Source organism: Varroa jacobsoni, unplaced genomic scaffold (assembly GCF_002532875.2).
Source record: "Varroa jacobsoni isolate VJ856 unplaced genomic scaffold, vjacob_1.0 scaffold_154, whole genome shotgun sequence".
NCBI classification, from domain to species: domain Eukaryota; kingdom Metazoa; phylum Arthropoda; class Arachnida; order Mesostigmata; family Varroidae; genus Varroa; species Varroa jacobsoni.
In genome coordinates, this window is record NW_019213056.1 from 129,514 (window position 1) to 139,791 (window position 10,278).

Genomic DNA, 10,278 nt, shown 5'->3' on the forward strand with positions numbered 1-10,278 from the left:
TGGCTTGACTGTGGCCGTTCTCACACACACATGCAGTGCGTTTCTTTCACGAGCAGACCTGGCCTGCAAGGCTCAAGGAGAAGCAGGGCTCAATAGAAGCAATAACTAGGGATACAGAAAGGGCCTCGCAGCCAGCGATGTGGTAGCAGATGACGCCGGTACATCGAACAGCGAAAGCAAGATAATGCTGTGGCGGTGATCTGACAGCCAGCTCCGTGCATCCATCTCTTCCGACACTCGAGTACGCAGCTACTCGCTATGGAAGAGAAACAGCTGACACTACTAACGAATATCGAGATTGTAGGGCTTTCAGTTTTACCAACGATCGGCGTCCCACCTTCACCATTATCTCTGCGTTTCTAGTTTGCTTGAAATCTAAAGTGGCGATGCGAGTTCATGCAAGAGGAGATTCGCAGCGGACTCCAGTACAGTAACGCCACCCTACAGCTGATTGATTGGACTGCTGCCCTTTGCTGATACTGAGACTCATGCGAACATCATCGTTGCTACCGCGTCTTAATAAGAACCGATAGCAACGATGGTGCTACCGATTCTTCTAGCATAATGAAAACGTTGCTTTGAATTTCTAGAGACTAAGGCCCGTCTTTGGTAGTTTTCGTCGTTCCAAAGAACAATGGCGTCACATGATATATCATTCATCATTAGACGAAGGCTAAGATTTGTCTATGACTGGCTTGCGTCAGTGTATATATATACACATATATGTGTGGATGTGTGTATATAGCAACCTAGTTTATGAGGCGTCGCGCGACACGTACTAGTTCATTTCCTTGCACACTTGCAGTAATAGTTTACTAAGTGTGACTTGAATTGCGTGTTTTGAAGCTTGAAATCGCGTACGTGTTGCACAATGTTTTTTGACACCCTTTTGGGCATCGGGTTCATTACCACTCTTGCCCGAAGGTTATATGAATAGCCCCTCCCGTTAGTGTTTAAATTGTAATGATAAATGTGACCGCTTGGTTGTTGCTATTGTTGTCACGATTAAATCTTATCCGAAGCTCGTTCCTCCTCAGCTGCCTGTAAACATTACTTCACCTCTCCTATCTCGATGTTACGCGGCGTCCATCTAGCCGTTACGGTCCTCGATCAGTTTTTCCTCGTTGATCCGGTGCCGCCAGCTCTAGCAAGCCAGCTACCAGATCACGCCCACGGTGGCGTCTGGATCGACGCTGATGCGTAACTGGCTCAGATACGTGGATACGCGGACAGAGGGCTGTCGGCCGTCGTCGTCGTCGTCGTCGCCGCTCCTTCTGTCTCTCTCTCTCCTCCCTTTCTCTCCCTTTCTTCGAAGCCCTCTACTTTCTTTCGTAAGTTCTCGATCGTTTAGCAACGCCAACGGCGTAGGTATCGTGGGGAAGGACCTCGGGGAGGTTGGTTGTACCTGCGGTATTCGACTTCGTTCGGCTCTCGGGAGGTCAATTGAATACCTACAGTCTGTAGATTTGAACTGCCTATCTACTTCTTCCGTAGCTAGTGCTCTTGCTATAGGCTGAATCGTTGGGCTTTTTTTAGTCTGCGTTGGGTGCCTTTTTCCTTATCCTCAAGTCCTCCAGGTTTATTGGTCGAATCTCATTGTTGTTGCTGTTGTTGTTGTTGAAAATGAGTTTCTTGCTACAGGTGGCTCAAGTAGTATAACTGCATACGTCAGCTGTTGTTGTTGTTGTTGCTAGTGCTGTTTTCGTTGTTAGGCCCGTTCGTTGTCGTGTGGTCGTTTCTGCTGTTCGACGTAGGCCTTGAGCAGCCTCCACCGTCAACACCGCCAAACGCACCGCTGCCTAACCGGCTTTCTAAATCCGTCGCTGCTGCTACCGTCGCCTGCCTGTTGTGTGATGATTGTGCTGGTTGTCGACAAAAACGAGGGGCGCCACTGGTGTGCGCCGGCACAAAGAAGATGTGCGTATAGCGCAGAGACAGGCGGCCCGCGTCCAACCATCCCTTCTAGTGCATGCTCTATAACATGCTTCTACGGGCCGGTGCCGTTGGCTGTCTGCTGCGGCTGCTGCTGCTGCTGCTGCTGCAGCCACCGCCTGACGGCGGCGGCGGCTATCTGCTGCCTGTGCACGCTGATGGTGGTGGAATCATCGTGTTTGCTAGCGCTTGCTCGTTGGCGACGGTGGTCGTAATGCCGGCGGTGCTGGCTGGCTGGCTGGTATGTTCAACTGCGTTCTCGCTGACCGCTTGCCGGAGTCAACAGCAGCAGTTCAACGCTACAACTCAAAGGAAGGATCCATGAACGCGACCGAGCCACCGATCGAAAGACCGGCGAAACGACCGCCTCTTAGGTTGAGCGCAAACAAGCAAAAGGGATACGGGCGGGCCAGCCTGATGACGACATGACCGACCATCGAGGACTTGGCTTTGTTTTGGCCTGCTGGATGATGATGATTGCGACGACGACATGACGACAACAACGACGACGACAACGATGACGACGACGAAAGATGAGAAGCAGGAACAGCAACTACAGTGACGACAACGGCAAAGACACGTCGCCTAGCCAAGCACACGATGATGACTACTTCCACCATCGCCGCAGCGCCCCTCTTATCACGGTTCTTTGTAGATTTAGTAATTTATTCTAGCAGCAGAATCAGTAAGAATTGCTCTAGCAGGAACTCCTCGACGCTCAACGATCATTTTCGTGAGACTCGACTGACTAGGATAACCCAACGAAGGGAAAGCAAATGCCAAAGATTGATCAAGTCGTCGTTTGACTCGTTCGGCACCGACCCAATTCGCTCGCTAGTAAAGTGCTGCCGATGCCGACCGTATGTCATTTAAGGCTATCAAGCAGCTGTTTCCAGAGGAAAAGACAGAATAGTAGAAAATTGCATTTTCCTTTGCTGTACAATGCAGGGAATAGTTGAAGATGCTGCGATGTCTGTTTATTCCCACTACTGATGCTGCTGGAATCCAGAGCACGCATGCATGTTGGTTACTGCTGCTTGGTGTCAGCTCTGCTCAGTGGCCGCCAGCGTGGCTGGTCTGGCCTCACGAGTAACAACAACAACAACCACAGGCGGGCTCCGGGCTGAAGAGAAACGGGGCGAAAGAGAAGGACTCCGCCAACAGAATGGTGGTGATGGGTACGGCGGCAGACCGTCCGTTCGGTCTCCGAGGACCGGACGAACGAGTCAGTGACGAGCGACGACAGTCCGAGTTTCCTTCGAGCGACGCGGAGAGTGTTCGTTGTCCATTGTCTGGTACATTCATTGCTTGCGGCGTCTTTTTCGATGATCCGTTCACAGCACTGATACGGACTGGGACAGCGCTTGAATCATCAGACGCAGACGCAGCTGCCGTGTGACCAGGTGCAGCGCAGAGCGACGCAATGCCGGCTTACGCATTCCAATAGAATTCTGCAGTGAATCAATTCTGGAGACGTTTCCTCACATGGGTCGATAAAGGACCGAGATGATACGGCTGTACGTAAGCTTCTTGTTGAAGGCAAATGCTTGTAGCGTCACTGGCTTGGGATGCATGTGTTGTTACATCTGAGAGAAATCTATCAAACTACTGAACGCTAATCAGATGGAGTTGAGATTTTGTGGTCTTGATGGTCTCTTCTCTACCCACCCACTATACACTTATTTATGTTCGAAACACGCTTATTTTTTACTTGGCACGCTAATGGTTCCGCAAACAACTTTTCTCTAATTTAAGTAACGAGATCTTAGGTAAACACTTGCTGCAACGGCCAAGATTCTAATGATAGTCAATTTAATAATTTTGCTTGAGGCGGTACTAGCGTATTTATCGATAGATGGAGATTCGCCAGTTCAATCAATTAATTGTCTAACTAGCTAACCCGTCATCTAAGACAGTAAGAACCAACTAAAACTTGAATGAGTTATTTGTGTCCACTCGAAATGTGCCCCTTTAATATATTTGAGCGCTATAGGCGGCAACTTTTGTCTTCCATCTGACAAAGATAAAAAACAAAGTTAGGAAACTCCTGTTCCCTACACTGCAGAGCTCCCCTATATTACCTATATTATAGCGTGTGTGTGTGCGTGCAAAAATGTCGCCTAAAGTTACAGCTTACTTTGAATGCTGTCACTTTGGCAAAGATGAAATGGTCACAAATAAATATGCTGAATACCTATATCAGTCACAGCAATATATACGATTTTCGCCAAGTCCTGTTTTCGTTGCTTCCGTTGGCTCTATCAGCGGAAGGCCTTCTTCAACGAGAAGGTGTCGCGAGCTCAGTCGATTGACTAGTTGGCCAAAAGAGGTTTGTAGGTGATGTCCTGTCACTTACAAGGACGCCTTTGTCGCTCGCGGAGCGCGCCGCTAACCGCCGTCTTTGCCGTTGTTAACAGTGGCGGAGTCGGCGTCAAATTCTGGGCAAGTAGAAGGAAGCAGCGGACGATGGTAACGATGGCAGCAAAATGTGCTCGTAACAATCGACCGCCCCCCGTCTCTCTGTGTATTTGCGACTGCGTTAACGAATTGTTGATTCAGCCAATGTACTCTTCGGCGGCACTGTCTCAGCCTTGAGAGCTGGCAAATCGCACCGCGCAGGTATGATAATTCAAACCACAGCCACTATGTTTCTGCGGACAAGGCCATCTCATCTCTTGTCATGAGACCTATTGCCACATCTATGAAGTAAGCATCTAAGGAGCAAGCATTTATGAAGTAAGTACATATTCTGCCATGTGCTAAAAGCAAACTTTTACAAGAGAATTACATGTCACCTGTCAACTAAAACATCGTTTTAGAATTTCCTAGCAAAGAGGAAATTGCTACTATTTGTTTTGTCACTCTACCAACTTATTAACTGCTGTAACTTCTGTTAGCCAAGTTGCGGTAAGCTGTTCCCTGAATTACGTTCCGCGCATTCTTCGGTCGGCTCTCAACCGATCCAACGGACAATCTTCTCAGATTAATTATCACAGGTAGCAATAGTATTATTGTTTAATCCGTTGCATTTTTAATTTTAATAATTTAATTAAGTTGTTTGTAATGCAAAATCACATTGATCCTATATAATCAATTATACTGGAAAACATTCCGTCGAGAAGACGTATAGGTAACTGATGCCTCTTATTTGAAGGCGCGTTAGCGCTGTGCTTGTTGTTTAAGGTGAACCATTCGACGACTCTTTCATACAGCTGGATATTTCTAATTAATTTATAAAATATGCCGTTCCTTTAAAGTGTGTCGTGTATTCGTAAAAAAATTTTCACCTCCATAGTCGTGACGGTTGCGCTAGTTGTGCCATAGTGAGCTTCCTACGTTCTGATATCAACGGTGCAAAGTGACTGAATTATAACGAAAAATGTGCACACGATAGGGATACTTTTCGCCATCACAAGTGTTCATTAGTACAGATAGACTAAATGTTTTTTTCTACATGTAAAAGTAAGGCGCTTGCTCCACGATGCTGTCGGATGAAAGGACTACCACAGGAATATACCGATTCTCTAAAATGTAAACGATCTTTTACATTGTGATAGAACGTTAAGGTCTCAAACGTTCCTGCTTCAGTGAAGCGAACTAACCACAGAAAGTACTGTTACGTGACGAAGTCAGCATATTGATCATTTTAAATAAATGTAAACAAACATTATACTGATTAATTATCAGCACAGAGCACCGAGCAGTGGATGGCAAATTCTCAATTTATCAGATTACGCAGTAAAACCAATATGATATTAAATATAAGTGGTGAAAGGCGAAAATACCCATTGACCGAGCCAGTTTCATCCTTAAGAGCGATAAAAAAAAATGGACTAGAAGGTGCACTTTATTGGTGAAGCTCAAAGTGAATTTGTGTGTTGCAGTATAGGCTAGAGGACCATCGTTCCGCTGTGTCTTACCGTATCCAAAGTGCATGCATTACAGGTATACTGTAGTGGGACATGTGTTGAGTTTATTTGGTGTTTATATACTTCTTTCTAAGCAGCCGTTTTGAATTGTTTCAGGCCGCCTACGTTTATTAGTTGGCAGCCAAACAATGTCCAGCTGCTGTAGCTTCTTTGCTGATCCCTAAGGACAAATTCGTCATCGACTTGACAGAATAGAACTCTTGTGAATTTAATGTTAAATCTATTGAGGTGGGCTAATACTTATCTCAGCCGCACCGCGTGCTTATGTAATATCACATACTGCAATTACTAATCCATTATATCTGAGCAATTACTGATCCATTATATATATATATAATTAGATGAGCTTTTTTTGTCTTCGTTGCATTACAGAGCTGGAGCAACATTAGTTACAACGGAAACCTCATAACGTAAGCTAAGCGAATAACACATTTCACCTATGAGATGACAACTGAACTATCCGCTATGGCCTCTTAAGGAGTTATAGTTCTAAATAATTCCACTTAGCAGCAATGCTTTTACATGTTAGGTGCAGACACAATTTAGATTTTTATTAATTGCTTTATCACGTATTACGTAGCGATGCTTCTTACCCTAGATCGGCAACGAAAGGGTTAACATTTGTCTAATACACGCCAGTTATGTCCAAGGAATCTATTGATTGATCTATTTAATGTCAATAATTGTTATATCATAAAGGAGATGACTGTGGAGTGCTGAAGTCATAAAAATGTTCGTCAGGTAGAATTGAACTAGATGACTCCATTGAGAATTACGCACGCTTCAAACATCGAATAATGTGATTTCGGTTTCCCATAACCAAACCACTCTGCATGAACTTGAAATTATAGTGCTACGTTGCGTAAATCATACAATCAACTTTTAATGCTCGTGCTCACCTCTGCGTTACAAAAGAATCATTGAAGAACTTGTATATAGCTTATATATGGGTGTCGACGAACACTCGATGCTAAAGCGCGCCGTCTACCCCACTTATTCGACACATTTACTCCCCGAACACCTTTTCATTTGTCCTGTTTCTTAAGTCCTAAAGAAGAAGGGGAGCTTTAGCTGCAATCCTAAAAATCGGCTCTTACTCACAGATCGACTGAAGTAGTCTGCCAATAGTTGCAGTCATTGGAGCAAGGAATTTATAAGCGGCACCGACTCTCCAACCCCACGGTAGACATGTGCGTGCTACATAGAAGTATTCCTTGATTGACATAAAAGGTCTGGCATTTCCCCTTGAAATTTGTTGCTCTGCGAGGACTTAATGTATTATTACTACGGCGACAATATTTGTCGTTCCCACTAAGAACAGAAATTTCTATTATTCTACTATATTATTAAAACTATACGTAACAAGCTAAAGAGTCAGCACAATGAACAAATAACGTTGCTAATATTGCCAGTCTATTTATGCCTTAATAAACACTGAGTCGCAGCAATTTTCACTTAAATGTGACTCCAAATTCCCTGTCCTCATGTTTTAGATAGCGTGCAACAGATTGCGTCAAACATTTATTTGTTGTTAAATCGGTGGTAAGTGAATAGGCTTCGCTAATTTCCTGATCGCTAGTTGTTGATATAGTCTCTTTTTGTGGACTCAAGTACGTTTGGTTTTTGATGAAAGGGGATAGTGTATCAGATACGGGCACTGTAAGGGGAGATCTGATGCCTCACGTGCGTATCGGATATAAGTTGACCCGAAAGCTTAACAAAAAGCTGTTGCTGTTGGCAGCTTTTCAGCAACAGGATCGACCATATCGGCCTCGCATTGTAAAAGCTATTTCATACAGGCACTAGTCGAACCCTAAAGAACGACCTGGTGCAGATAAGTGATCGCCTTGTTACGCCACAGCTTACCGTTAGGAAAAGTCGGGACGTCATGCCTCTGCGTTTTACTGCCATCCACCACTGCCATGCCCTCCACATCATCGGGACCGCAATTGCCCTCAAGCGGCTATCCCCCGAATCCCCGGGGTATTTAATACACAAGTGGGAACCGATCGAAATCAAATCTCCAACTAACGGGGATTTGCACTTATAATTTCAAATTTTTTTTTAATTATTCACGCTGTATAGCTATCTACTCAGAATGAAAGCAGGTGACGCGGACGCGCTAGCTGTGCGGTGTGTCCTAACCTTGGCCCTCGCTGGCAAGATTCCAACGTTCCTGTTTCATGGCACAGTGATGTCCACACCATCCGTTTTGTCCCATCTGCGTCCATATTTTTTCTGGCTGTTAGTCAGCTACCTTCATGACCTAGTGCTTCAAAGCTTAATGGTTTGAATCCGTGGCTTCAGTACAGCGCTCTCAGTGAGTCCCTACGTATAGCTCAATCTTATTACCCGTTAAAACAGCTAATATTACTGACTAACCGCGCCTATATAATCTGTGCGTGTCACTTTATTTAGACCGGGGGCAAATTCTACAAGTACAATGCCTTTTCGAGATAACAGAAGGCATATGCAAGTGGCTAACATAATAAGTGAAATTATAGACGTAATCGAAGGATTATGCTCTTAACCGATTCTCACAACTCTTGCTGATGACAGCTGATGTTTGAGTGTCATCCGTGAATAGGTGGGCAAATATCTAGGCCGTTTTGCATAACCTAACCTCAACACAGCGCGATTGGCAGTTGGAAGGACGTTTTCTCAATGAAAAGCAATTTTTGTTTTTTTATATTTCATATGTCGGTCTCTTTGCAACTACCATATTTTTGACTACCGCACGGTTATAGCCTGAACCAACATTCATAGAAACCTTTTTTAGGCGTAGGGATGGTTTGAGCGATAACAGAATATAAGTTTCCGATTTACTAAAGCTCGTAGGTGAACTGGAGGTGTCGCCGAGATACCGTAACAGATGAGAAAGTCATCCCTTCGCAATATCGTAGTAAAAATCTTAGTATGTATACCTCGATTCAATACGACGATTTGAAGGACCTGTTCGGGGCCCTGACGACACAAAGGAAATTCTAACTCGTCTCCAACCGATGCCGATTTGTGATTCTCGCCAACTAACGAATGGCTACTATGCATAACTTTTTAGAAAACTTCCTAGGTGTTTTCCGAACAATTATCAAGACAGTTACCGCTGCAACGAATAACCTTAATAATTCACCGTTTGCCTATAGGATAGGTCTTCCAGTTGTATACGCCAAAAAAGAAACTCAGTCAATGAGATCTAATGATTCGAGCCTTTATAACAAGCATGGTTTGTCGTCAGTAGACATAAGTGTGCGTGTACAGTGAAATTAAATACGCTAGAATTCTGCAAGTACACTTTTAAGAACTGAGACGGATTACTCCGTGATACTACTTTCTCTACCTGAAACTGCGGTAAGATCGAAGTCCATTGAATGTGAATCTCTGTCAACGGGCCGCTGCGGAGCCTGAAGCAGACTAATCACTGCCTTAGCTGAGTACAAGGGTTTCGAATGATATGTAACAATAGCTAGTCTAGTGCGGGGCAAAAATGAAGTACGTTTAACCATTCTATCCGCAGTGATTAAGCATTTGCTTATTCATGGAGTCGAATTCGTCTGCTAGGTAGTATCGTCGCGTTTTATATTCGGTAAGTTTCTTCCATTGTGATACATTTACCGGTGTAGCGCCTTCGATACACTCTGATGTAGCAAGCTTGAATTTCTAGTCCAATAAAATAGAACGGACTGTAACATAGCATTGCTGTTGAGCCATGCTTTGCGCATTAAAAAAAATATATATACATATATATATATATCTGTATATATATATATATATATATATATATATATATATATATATACCGATATATAAAGGTAAGACAAAAGGTCTTGTAGTAAAGGCTTTGTCCAGATCGTTATTGGTGGCTGAATTCATTCATGGAAGATATACATTCGTATCCAGATGACAATCTGTGCTGCTGTGGGAAAACATAGAACAAAAATATGAAAACGTCCTCTTTACGAACTGACTATGGTATCGGAGAGAGTGTTTCAGCGCTAAAGAACGAATAATTAAAATATTTAGCCTTGTTACATTCTGACTACGTTACCACAATCGTTATAATTGATATCACTCTATATCATAATACACTGGACAAAATGACGCCCCTAAATCAAATAGGGTTACACTCGTTGCAAAACTCATATTTAGCGCCAATAGTGACAGCTTTCACAACTAGAAAATTCGAATGGTTAACGTTGGTAATTGCCTCGAGACAGTGTTTCTTTCCTCAGCCAGTATAAAATGTATCTGCAGCATTAGCTGCTGCCAGATGATCAGTCGACGTCTGAAGGAGTCACGATTCTTAGGGAAGTGATAGAGAGCGATAGATAGCGCGATACAGCCAGAATTCGGATTTCCAGACGTACGCTGTATATGCTCAACTTAATCCTGGAGTTTTTTTTAGCAAATTTTGACTTTT

At 43.9% G+C, this 10,278-nt stretch overlaps 1 long non-coding RNA gene across 1 annotated transcript; it reads left to right on the forward strand.

The window, feature by feature from the left end:
- Positions 1–2,102: 2,102 nt before the first annotated feature.
- On the forward strand, positions 2,103–7,333 carry LOC111269979 (uncharacterized). Its single transcript, XR_002686043.2, has 2 exons — positions 2,103–3,449; positions 4,350–7,333. It is a non-coding gene; the product is annotated as an uncharacterized LOC111269979 (long non-coding RNA).
- The last annotated feature ends 2,945 nt before the right edge of the window (positions 7,334–10,278 follow it).